This window comes from Coenobita brevimanus, chromosome 109 (assembly GCF_032717465.1).
Source record: "Coenobita brevimanus isolate Jiangsu-jjx chromosome 109, ASM3271746v2, whole genome shotgun sequence".
Taxonomy (NCBI): domain Eukaryota; kingdom Metazoa; phylum Arthropoda; class Malacostraca; order Decapoda; family Coenobitidae; genus Coenobita; species Coenobita brevimanus.
In genome coordinates this window covers 16,365,072-16,377,887 of record NC_137062.1, presented here as the reverse complement: position 1 = coordinate 16,377,887, position 12,816 = coordinate 16,365,072, and the positions used below count along the sequence as shown (strand labels likewise).

At 41.2% G+C, this 12,816-nt stretch overlaps 1 protein-coding gene and 1 non-coding gene across 2 annotated transcripts in view; both read left to right on the top strand.

Annotated features, from left to right (window-relative positions):
• LOC145417090 (ionotropic receptor 21a-like) overlaps nt 1-12,816 on the top strand; it is a 79,826-nt gene that overhangs the window by 42,877 nt on the left and 24,133 nt on the right. The gene's annotated exons all lie outside the window — the stretch shown is intronic.
• LOC145417269 (5S ribosomal RNA) lies at nt 1,860-1,978 on the top strand. Its single transcript, XR_013900481.1, has one exon. It is a non-coding gene; the product is annotated as a 5S ribosomal RNA (ribosomal RNA).

The window sequence follows — 12,816 nt, the reverse complement described above, 5'->3', positions numbered from 1 at the left end:
TTATCATCCTTAAATCATCTTCCTGTTCTAACCTCTCTTCCATTTCTCTTCTTACTTGGAATTCTCCTCCTCTCTTTATCTTTTCTCTTACATTCTCATATTCCTTCATATATTCTTCCTTCTTCTGTCTATTCCATATTTGTTCTATCTTGTTTTCCTGCTTTTTATATATATTTCCCCAGAACTTTCCCATTTCTTCCTCTAATCTTTCTTTCTCAAATTTCTTGCCATCTTCCCCATATACCATCAACCTATTGTCCTCTTTCTCTTTCTCTCCTTTTAGCTTCTTCACATATTTCCAAATAATTTTATTATCCCTTTTATCTTTTATCTCCTTTATTATTTTGTCTTCATACTTATTTATTTCATCTTTAATCAACTTTTGGGTTTTACGTTTTTGTTCCAGGTACAGGTTTTTCCACTTTTCCTCCTCTTCCTGTGACCCTGCATTCCTCCTACATCTGTTACGTCTCTTTCTTTTATTTCTTTTCTTATTCGCTCTGTTATCCACACCGGTTCCTCCTTATCTCTTTCCTTTCCCATCCGTCTCCTATAAGTACCTTTCAGTACTCTTTTCGCTGTGTCTTTCATCCTTTCTTCTAAATCTTTTATATCTCTGATAATCTCTCTTTTTTATTCTTTTTTCCAATTCTTCAAACTTTTTCATTGATTTTTTTATCTGACTTGTAATATTCTCTTACTATCCATTCCGTATTTCTGAATTCTGTTTTTCGTTTCTTTGCTTTTATTTTTATATCCATTAAATTATGATCTGACAAATCAAAAAACTCTTTACCTTCGTCAATGTGCATACTTATATACTTATCATATAATTTATCATTGACCAATGTATAATCTATAGTGCTTTTTTGTTTTTCCCCACACCATGTAAATTCTCCTGTACATTTCTGATCTTCATTTAACATTATGAGCCTATATTTGTCCATCCAATCTAATATCATCCATCCATTATCATCTAATCTTTGTTCCCCTTTAAACCCTACATGCCCGTTATAATCTCCTGCTATCATTAATGGCTCTTCACTTCTCTCAGTGATAGATTCTGTTTCTTCCCTCATTGCTTTGTTTCTATTTTTATCATGTACAGCAAAATACACCACTATCAGTTTCATCTCCCAGCCTCTTACTGAACATTTAGCATGCATCATATCATTATTTTTAGTGTTTACTGACTTCTATCCCTTGACCTCCTTTGTACAGAATCATTATCCCCCCTCCCTTCTTTTCTTCCAAATCTGTCATATTTTCTACAACACATATATTTTGACTAAATATTATATTGCTAACTTTCTTTTGTTTCTGTTAGGCACACGATACGATTATCATTTACTAATTGTTTTCTTCCTTACTTTTACATTTCGACAACCCTTGTATGTTAATAACCCTGAATAAAAATTCCCTCTCTTCACTGTTTATGTTCTCATTTCTCCGGTCCCGTCAGTTCTCATTATCATCTGTGTCCAATCTTACGATCTTACCTTTCTTTATTAACCAGTTTCCTCCCAGCCTCCTTTTTTCTTTCAGTTCTTCTTTTAGCTTTGCATTTGCTTCTCTTTCTTTTCTCGTCATGTCTACACTCATTCTTATCTTCTTATATAAATAATTTGTTGAGTTTCTAAGTACCCCACAATTTTTCAAGATCCTCCATTTTTCATATTCCTCTCTAAGTCCTACAACTACTGATCTTACCTTCCCTTCTTCTCTTTTCCCAATCCTGAATACTTTCTCTATTTCAAATGCCTCATTCTCTAGTACTTCTTTAAATATTTTAGCACATGCCTCTGTATCTTCTTTTTCTCTCTCTCTCTGGCCTCCCTGTTATCACTTTCTAGCACATTGAAAACAACTATGCCACGTTGAGTACACCGCTTCCCGTTCGATCAGCGAAGTTAAGCAACGTTGGGTCTGGTTAGTACTTGGATGGGTGACCGCCTGGGAACACCAGATGCTGTTGGCATCCATCCCTACGTGTCAAGTGGGTTGGTGGAGGATTAGTGCCCCTCCCTGTGAAACAATTAACACTAAGCCCTTGACACCCCGTTTGGGAAACATGGCGTCTGGCAATGGATGGATGGGATGGAAAACAACTAAATTCTTCCTTCTCTTTTCCTTATCCTCCCTCTCTTCTAAATTTTCCATTACACTCTTAAGCACCTTCTCAGTACTATTAGTTACCAATTCTTTCATTTCTTTCTCCTTTTCCTCCCATCTTTCATACATGGCATTCATGTTTTCCTGCAGCTCTATGTGCTTCTTCCACACCTCATCCAACTTCTCTCTCATACCCACTGCACTTTCATCCTTTCCCTCTCTTTCATCCCAATCCTTCTTCATATCTATCATTCTCCTTCCCATCTCTTCCTGCTCCTCTCTCACTTTCTGTAGCTCTTCCTTCATAGCTTGGTTCTTTTCCCTCATTTCTTCACATTGCTCCATGTTAATTTTTACCCTGGGTTTGCAGGCATTACAGATAAACATCATACCTTTAGGTTCTTCTTGCAATTCTTCATACAGCCTCTTCCCAATACCTTCACATTCTCCATGGCACCAGTATTGACAAACATCACATCGCAGTGCCTCGTCCCTCCTGTTTACCCTCTTCTTGCATGTCTGACATACTTCCCTCCTTTTTTCTTCCTCGTCTTCACACCTTCTGCAGAGTTCCTTGTAATTCACTTTTCCAATAAATCCACATTTCTTGCAGTTCTTCTTCGTTGCCCCTCTACCTCTTATCTCCTCTCCTTCCATCTTTAATTTCCAAAAATTATAGCGCTTGGCCTCAGCCGTGTCAGGTGGTGTTTGTTTCCTTCTTATGGTCAGCTTTTAGGTGTGCAGTACACAAGATCATCTGAGGCGAAAATAAACACTGGCTCCTTAAAGTTCACTGTCTTTATTTTCCAGGTAATTCCACTTAATTCTTTCCAACTTCACTGTTCTCACAAGCACTGGAGCTATACACACTTTATAGATTGCAGTTACACTTAATGTTTAACAACTCTTCACAGTTAGTACACAATGCTTGCTAACACTTCACTTATTACACAAGTACTGAAAATAATCTTCACTGACAGTACTAACTGTGAAGAGCTGGTATGGATTTATTTATACCAAGTCAACAATTCACTAAAAGATCAAACTCTCCAAAATGGTTTGATAGCAATTGTGCCAGAGCAACAGCCCAAAAGTCATTAGCATATAACTCTTACTTAAAATCAAAAACATCTGAATCACTCTCCCAATTTAAAATTGCTAGAAATCATGCAAAAGCTGTATTAAATCTATCTAAATCAAACTTTCTTCAAAAGCAAGCATCAAAACTACTTAACAACCCTAATGACAATAGAATATTCTGGTCAACTCTTAATTCTTTCAATAATATCTTTAACAAGTCATCTTCCATTCCCCCACTAAAATCTTCAGATGGCAATATTACAAATGACCCACGTGGGAAAGCAGATATCTTTGCTAGTACCTTTGCAAGAAACTCTACCATAGATGATACCAGCCAGAATGTCTCAATACTGGAACTTGATTCTCCCGAAATTGCCCCACTTAAAATACAGACAAGATTTGTAAAATCCATCCTAGACAATTTACCTAACAACAAAGCTCCAGGCCCAGATGGAATTCCGCCAATTGTTTTGAAAAAGTGTTCCCTTGAACTTGCCTCTGTCCTAGCTAAATTATTCAGACTATGCATACGTACTTCTTTATTCCCAAATTCATGGAAAGAAGCCAATATCCACCCAGTTCCGAAGAAAGGAAGTTCGTCTGACCCCTCCAAGTACAGACCAATAGCTGTCACATCTTTTCTTGGTAAGGTATTTGAAACTTTAATTAATAAGCATATTGTTAAGCATCTTGAATCCAACAACTTAATTAGTGATAGACAATACGGTTTTCACCACGAAAGATCCACCATTGACATACTCAATCTCTTAACTCATACCATCCATCAATCAATTGATCTTTTTGGAGAAACTCATGCAGTAGCTCTTGATATCTCTAAAGCTTTCGACAGAGTATGGCACCGTTCCCTGCTGTCCAAACTCCCTTCCTATGGACTAACGTCTTTTGTTCCTTTGATTTCTTCTTATCTTAGTGACAGGAAAATAAGAGTAAAAGTAGATGATGTATATTCGAATTTCCACTCAATTAACGCCGGCGTGCCGCAGGGATCAGTTCTGGCGCCAACCGTATTTCTGGTTCATATTAATGATCTCTTATCTGTCACTCACAATCCCGTTCACTCATATGCAGATGACTCAACACTACATAGTTCATTCACACTCAGACATCCATTTACAAAGTCTAATATCTCTACCTCTCAACTCAGTACAGCCATCTCCATAAATCAAGATCTAGCTACAATCAGTGAATGGGGACAAAACAACCTTGTCTCTTTTAATGCTAGCAAAACTAAATATATACAGTTTACTAATAGACAGATATTGCCAGATTCGTACATTACCTTCAGTGCTACTAATATTCCCATCTCCAAAAGTATTGAAATTCTTGGTGTCTCACTTAACAGTGCCCTCAACTGGACCTCTCATGTCAGATCACTTGCTAAAACCGCCTCAAAGAAACTTAGATTATTGTACAGAGTCCGTAACTTCTTCGCCGATGAGCAGTTAGCTATAATTTATAAGTCATGTGCGCTCTCAGCTTGAATATTGCTCACCCGTGTGGAATGGTTGTGGAGAGGTTGCATTAAGACAACTAGACAAAATTCAGAATAAAGCTGTTAGACTCATTAACAACCCTGCCATTACATATAAACTACCTCCCCTGCAAGTAAGAAGGAATGTTGCCTCCCTTGCATTATTTTACAGATATTTTTTTGGCAAATGCTCAGACGAAGTTCCGTCCATGGTGCCACCTCTCCATGCCTTCCCTCGTGCTACACGGGCATCTGGTAGTGCTCATGACTGGAATGTCACTCAACCATATTGCAGAACTTCTGCCTATCAGAATTCTTTCATTCCCCGAACTGCATCTCTCTGGAACTCGTTTCCCCAGAGTTGTTTTCCTCCAAATTTCAACCCACAACTGTTCAAGTCTAACTGTTACAGATATTTTATGAATAGGGGACACCAGTAATCTGGTGTATGGATTATTTTTTTTTCCCCCATTTGTTTTTCCTTCCTCCGTTCTATTATTTAAAAAAAAAAAAATATACACTTAATACACTTCACTGTCTTCTCAAGTTCCACTGATATACAAACTTCAATAACCCGTCACTGTTTGCCACTGTTTTCACAAGTACCAAAAATATACAACCTTCACTGACACTGACACTTCACCAAAACCGACTGAACTTAACACAAACTGACCCGAAACCCGACTAAACTCAAAACTGACTGACTAACTAAGCTCTTCCCCATCCTTATATAAGCTTGCATTACTCTCGAAACTTCTACTTCTCCAACATTCTAGGACTGTCTTGCATCAGCCCCTAGCAACAACAGTTACCAACTACGAGACATCAAAACATTCTAGAGTTGTCTTACATTACATAACACTCTAAATCATTAACCATACGAACTTAAATTACATCGTTTAACAAGCAATTACTTAAATAAAACATTATAAAGAAAAAGATCTATCTATCTATCTATCTATCTATAGCCCGACGCCCTAATCCCGCAAAGGGTGGCCGCAGACAAAACGCCTCCAAGTCACTCTGTCACCCACCATTTGACTACCCTCCCCCCAACTCACCCCCCCCTCCCTCATATACCTCTCAACTCCATCCCTCCACCTCATCCTCGATCTACCCCTCCCTCTCCCTCCCTCCACCTCACCCACATACACCCTCTTAGCCAGTCTTTCATTCTCCATCCTCTCCACATGTCCAAACCACCTCAGTGTATTTCTCCTAATCTTTTCAACCACATCCACATCTACCCCACAACGTTCCTTCACTTCTTCATTCGTCAACCTGTCCCTCCATGTCACTCCACATGCTCCTCTCAAGTAACTCATTTCCACTGCTCTCACTCTTGACTTGTTCCCCTCTTGCAAGGTCCACGCCTCGCTTCCATACGTCAGGGTAGGGATCACAATACCATCATGCAGTGACTTCTTAACTTCCATACTCACCTCCCTATTTCTCATCACTGCTTTCAGTGTGCCAACAACCTTCCTTCCCTGCTGTACCCCTTTCACGTACTTCATCCCCCAAAGTTCCATCCTTACTCATCACACTACCCAAGTACTTGAATGAACTCACATTCTCCATATCCTCACCATCCAACCTCACTGCACACTCTGTGACTTCATTCCTCTCAAACACCATAACTTTACTTTTGTTTATATTAACTTTCAGCTTCCTCCTCCTACACACTGTCCCAAATTCATTCACCAAACCTTGCAACTCCCATTCATCTTCACTCAACAATACTGTATCATCAGCAAACAGCAACACCGGAAGCTTCCAAATCTCACCCTCATTCATTAGGGCCACCCCACATCCACTGCCCTACCTTGTACCTCCTTTACGACCCCATCCATATATATATTAAACAGCCATGGAGACATTACACACCCCTGTTTCAGTCCCACATTGAGATCAAAGAACTCACTCAGCTCACCATTCACTCGCACCGTAGCCCTAGCTCCCTCGTATATACCCTTCACAGCACTCAACAATTTCCCCTCCACTCCATATATTCTTAATACCTTCCACATACCTTGCCTATCTATTCTGTCATAAGCTTTCTCCAAGTCCATGAAGGCAGCATACACTTTCCTTCCCTTCTCTAGATACTTCTCCACTAAACATCTTAGAACAAATATCTGATCTACACACCCTTTTCCCTTCCTAAATCCCCCTTGTTCTTCTCCAACTAGCTCCTCTGTCATATGCCTAACCCTATCAATGAGTATTCTACCATATATTTTACCAGTCACACTAAGAAGGCAAATACCCCTATGGTTACCACATACTTCTCTCTCCCCTTTTCCTTTGTACAGAGGAACAATTATACCTGATTTCCAGTCCTCTGGAACCCTTCCCTCTTCCCAAGCCAATCTACACAACTTCCATATCCACTCCACAACAATCTCACCCCCATACCTAAGCATTTCACCACACACTCCATCAATTCCTGGAGCACAAAAATAAATTAATGTTTAACTTACGAAATAACTACGCGCACAAACACCAGGCAAACTGGCAACTCTGACGAATTGTACCGAAACTTACGGTACCAGAAACGTCTCAAAGGTACGAGACTACCTAACTGGCAAATCCCCCTTCATAACAGTGTGTTAGCTGGCGCCTGTGAATGTCTGCCTGACATCAGTTTCCAGCTGCTTTGGTTACAGTGCAGGAATGCACACTCATGGCGACCGTGGTTCCACACTCGGTATGTAGTATTGTGTGTATTCAGTATATACTGTCCTGTGTTAAGTTATATTTAAAATACAGTATGGTAGTCATACTATGGGGATAGTGAATTTTGACTGTTTATACCAAACGGTACATTTTGTGACTACCATGTTTCTCGTATGTAGTGATGTATTACATATTTGTTTAGAACTGGGTGGATGTATAGAGCTGGGTAAGCGGATCCTGTATTTGAGTGGGATGATGTATGTTTCAGTTATTACTGTCACGGGGTTTTTTAAACAAATGCTAATATTATTTAAATGTGTTCAATAATAATATTGAAGAGCAGGGACAATGATTGTCTTACTAAATCAAGCAACGATTACTTTACGCTGGCTTGCTTCGCACGATTCTCTAAGAACGAGAATTTATAAACTTTCTCAACAGTACACAGCAGAGACTAATTACTCAATTGCTGTGTATTAGTACTGTTAGCCTCTGGAGAAAGTTACTTCACCCCTGACAATAAATAACTAATACTAATAATAGTATCAGATTCTTGCTGATGCTTAACTCCTAGGAGGCACAACGGATTTTAAGCTTAATACACAAGACTGGCCTGAGTACCAGTTATGAATAGCAAACGTTTATGCAAGCTAGGAGCTACAAGAGAAATAAGCTTAATTGCGGAAAAATGAAACACAAGTTTACATTACAGTAAGCTCAAGAAAAAGAACTGTTAAATTTATTGATTACAAAATAAATTTAACATTACATTTCAAAATCAAATTAATGAGATCACACTCATTCACTCACTCAAAAGCTAAATTCTTACGCCTAGGAAAAACACCTTAACTAAGCTCTTAAGTCTAGGAAAACGAAAAGAAATACTGGTTAATGAATGCGGTGTATCACCAATGAAGGGTGGGAGTCTGGAGATCTGTAGTCTAGTGGAGTCTGGGTTGACCTCTCACTTCTGGAGTACAGAACCTCTCTCCATCACAAGCAGACACTGGACTGAATAAACTCGTGGGAAAAAAAGAGAGCGCTAGGCTGCATTTTTTAACGGTCTAGAGTGAGCGAAACGTGCCCAAAACAAATCGCTCAGCGGAAACGCTAATGTCTCACACAAAGGCGATCACTTATGACACTGAAAAATTGATTTGAAAGGACTCCCGCCGATGAGCAGTTAACTGAACGATAAACTGGGATTCCACTTGAGTTCGCGGTTTCCCACAAAAGCCAATGTCACTAGCCGACTCGTGACATTACACCCCATCAAAATCAAATCTTTTTTCCTTTAGAAAAAAGATTTCAATATGCATACATATAAATCCTAGCTCAGTCACACAAGATTCACACTGTGGTGTGTGTGCTGTCCTGCTACGTGAGAAAGTCGAAGTCGCCAGTGAGCGAAAAAACCTCTTATTTACATTAATAGAAGCAAGCTTGAGGGAAAAAACTCCGTGATGACGGTGAAAATCCTGTACTCAGGTCAAACTGAGTGAAAAGTCGCTACATTTACACTGACAACTAATTGTTGTGTAGCGTGATGTATGTAATACATGGTGTAGGTGTAACAGTTGTGGTGTAACTGTACCTACGCGTAAAATGACACAGTAAATATTAATAATATGGCGACGACGAAGGCAGAGGAGAAGAGGCGGCAGCATGCGGCAGACGATCAGCTGGCCCGCACAGCAAAACTGCTACGCCCATTGCTGTACCTGCAAAATCAATTGAGGTGGAGCATCAAAAATGTCAATGAGACAAAAATTTTATTATGTTACAATTACTCTCTCTGCCTAGCAGTCAGTGCTATGACGTACATTCGAGGTCGCCATTATCCCGCTTAACCTACAGTACTTATGTTAATATCGGGAGCTGAGAATCCTTGTGCAAACTCGGGTCTTCCATAGCCTCAAGTCGCCTCTGCGGAGTTCTCACTTCCCCCTTAACCTACAGTACTTATATTAATATCGGGGAGCTGAGAATCCTTGTGCAAACTCGGGTCTTCCATAGCCTCGAGTCGCCTCTGCGGAGTTCTCTCTCGAACTTTCCCCTTAACCTATAGTACTTATATTAGTATCGGGGAGCTGAGAATCCTTGTGCAAACTCGGGTCTTCCATAGCCTCGAGTCGCCTCTGCGGAGTTCTCTCTCGAACTTCCCCCTTAACCTACAGTACTTAATATGTATGTACAGGCCCTGGACATGATGTGTCCTGTGGGGCCAATGGGCGAGACGTCAGGTCTGCACCCACTTCACCACTACCCTGTCTCTCAACTGACTCAGAGATTACAGGTGTGGTTACAAACGGCACAGGAAGGACATGTCCCTGATTAGTGGTGTTACTTTGACACACACTACAGGAACGGACAAAACTATCTGCCTCGTCCCATCCCTGGCCAGAAAAAGTCAGCTCGGATACGGCCCTGGGTCTTCCTTTTGCCCAAGTGACCTCCTGAGGCTGAACAATGACCCTATTGTAACACTGCTAGGCGGTACTTGGCGGGAACGACAAACTGCAGTCGAACTTCGCCCTCGGGTGTTCGTGACTCATGGTAGAGCCGTCCTTGTTTGCTAAGGAACTTGGCTCGACCTCCCCGTGAATACTTAATCACTCGACCCTTTTGTTTGTTCCGCACGGCAGCAAGTGTCGGGTCAGAATGTTGTTCTTGTACAACAAGTTGGCTACACATCAGATCTTGCGGCGATACCAATGATCACTGGGGTGACACTGTCTGGAGCCTCAGCCATGGCTCGTGTTACCGAAGCCAAAGTCTGAGTAGCGTCATGTTCGGTGCAACTATCCTTGACACTGGGAATGTTGCCTACTATGAGGTCAAATAAAGGTTCTGGCATGACAACTGCAAGTGTCGTACCTGTATAAAATGGAGATGCCATCTGGATACATGCCTCAGGGAACAATCTCACTGATCCATCAATAAGGTTTGCATGGATGTGTCGACCTGTATACTGCTCAGGCCGAACTAAACTCTGCTTGACAGAGCAACCTGAGGAACCATTATCTCTCAGGACCTTCACAGGAATGCCTCCCATAAACCCTGGCTGAAAAAGGAAGGTACTGTCACCTGTGAGAGGGCCTGTGGAGGAAGCAGCTAGCCACTCATGAGGCTGCTGAATTGATGCGGCAAACATTGTGCCTTGAGGATTATATACTTGAGGGGTTGTACTCACTGCCTGGGAAGATGGAACATTGGCCATCTGCGGAGAGGGGTTCACTGTCACTGTGGGACTAGTGAACTGTGGAGGAGTACCCATACTGGTAGGGACGTGACCACCGTGCTGCTGCTGAGGAATGAAGGCTGCATTCGCTTCCTGCCTCTTTTGAGCTGGTGGTGAAAAAGTTTGTCCCGACAGTCGGTTGCATGGCTGATACTGCTGCTGGTTAGGGTACTTGCTGTACCTCTTCCACTCAGGTTTCTGAGTGTTTTGCCTCTGGTCCTTTCACTGCGGTTTTGGACCTTGGCCATTACTCTGAGAATGGCCTTGTTGCTGGGGTTCAGTCTGAGACAGTTTCCCAGATTTATCAGGTTTTCTGTTCCAGGTGTTTTGCTTACGAGTTTGATACCTGTATGCAGTAAAGTACGCGTCAGCCTTTTCTGCCATTTGGCTGGCATCTTTCACCTGGCAGATCTTAAGCTGTGCTATGAGCTCAGCAGGCCACGACCTCTCTAGCTGTGTACGCAGCATAAGGTCAATTATCCCCTCATGCATGGAAGGAGTTTCATCTTTCTCCATCCACTCATTTAAGTAAGCAGTGAGACATCAAGGAACTGAACAGCTGTCTCCTTGTCTTGGAGACGAGCTCGCATGAACTGAACTTTGGCGTCGTCTACTGTGAGACCATACGCCTTAATGAGTGCAGCTTTCATCATCTCATACGTGAGATTGTCTCCACGAATTCTGTGGAGAATATAGAGGGCAGGGCCCTCAAATAAACTAAGAAATTGGATCCGCTTAGCTGCCTCATCCAGTTGATACATGTCTGCCATGTCCTCAAAACGAGCTATGTACGGCTCGATTCGCTCGCTTTCCTTGTATGAAGGAAGCTTGATGCGTGGGGTCGCCAGGACATGTGTAGGAAGAGCGCTAGTGGAGCTTGGATTAACTGCACCAGATGTGTCTGAAGCCAAGGAATCTCGCTTGAGCTTCAGCACTTTAAGTTCATGTTTTTCGCGTGCTTCTTGCTCGGCACGTTCGTGTTCTCGTTCTCTGTCTCATTGTTCACGCTCGTATTCGCGTTGTTCTCGCTCTTGTACTAGCCCGAGTTCGCGTTGTTTTTGCTCGTGTTTGCGCAGTTTCTGCTCGTGTTCGCGCAGTTTCTGCTCGTGTTCGCGCTGTTCTCACTTGTATTCACGCTCCTTTTCGCGTTCCTCACGCTGTTCTCGCTCGTATTCGCGCTGAATCTTACGCTCTTCACGGGCATCATTCTCGCGCTGCTGGTCCATGTTATGCCGTGAGAGTATGTACTCTTTAATTTCAGTTGGGTCTGTAAGACCTATATCTTTGGCTTCCTGTAAAAATATGGTGGTAGCCATGACGCTAATTTACTAACCAAGCCGAAACTGAGTACTGACTGCTTTGCAAACGAATGCTAATAAACACAAGTAAAGAATACAGACACAAGCTAGTGGTGACCAGTCTTATCTAGTTAACTGGAAAAGAATAAAGCAAAAATGCAAATAACTGAGAAGACTCAATAATTAACACAATGGGTACGGCGGGTACCCAGGAGCGAATAAAATCGTCTGACGTTACCGAGAATAAAGAACTAAATAGAGTTAAGTACTCTATTGATTAATAAAGCAAAAATTCACTTACTAAATTAACGGTAACCACCAGTAAACTTGTGCCTAAAAACTTTAATGATAAATACCTAAATATGAACGAGTGAGCACTATCTCGTGAATAGCTTTAGAGCTAGAGTTAATATCCTGGAATGAGGTCGCCAATTGTCACAGGGTTTTTAAAATAAATGCTAATATTATTTAAATGTGTTCAATAATAATATTGAAGAGCAGGGACAATGATTGTCTTACTAAATCAAACAACGATTACTTTACGCTGGCTTGCTTCACACGATTCTCTAAGAACGAGAATTTATAAACTTTCTCAACACTACACAGCAGAGACTAATTACTCAATTGCTGTGTATTAGTACTGTTAGCCTCTGGAGAAAGTTACTTCACCCCTGACAATAAATAACTAATACTAATAATTGTATCAGGTTCTTGCTGATGCTTAACTCCTAGGAGGCACAACGGATTTTAAGCTTAATACACAAGACTGGCCTAAGTACCAGTTACGAACAGCAAACGTTTATGCAAGCTAGGAGCTACAAGAGAAATAAACTTAATTGCGGAAAAATGAAACACAAGTTTACATTACATTAAGCTCAAGAAAAAGAACTGTTAAATTTATTGATTACCAAGTA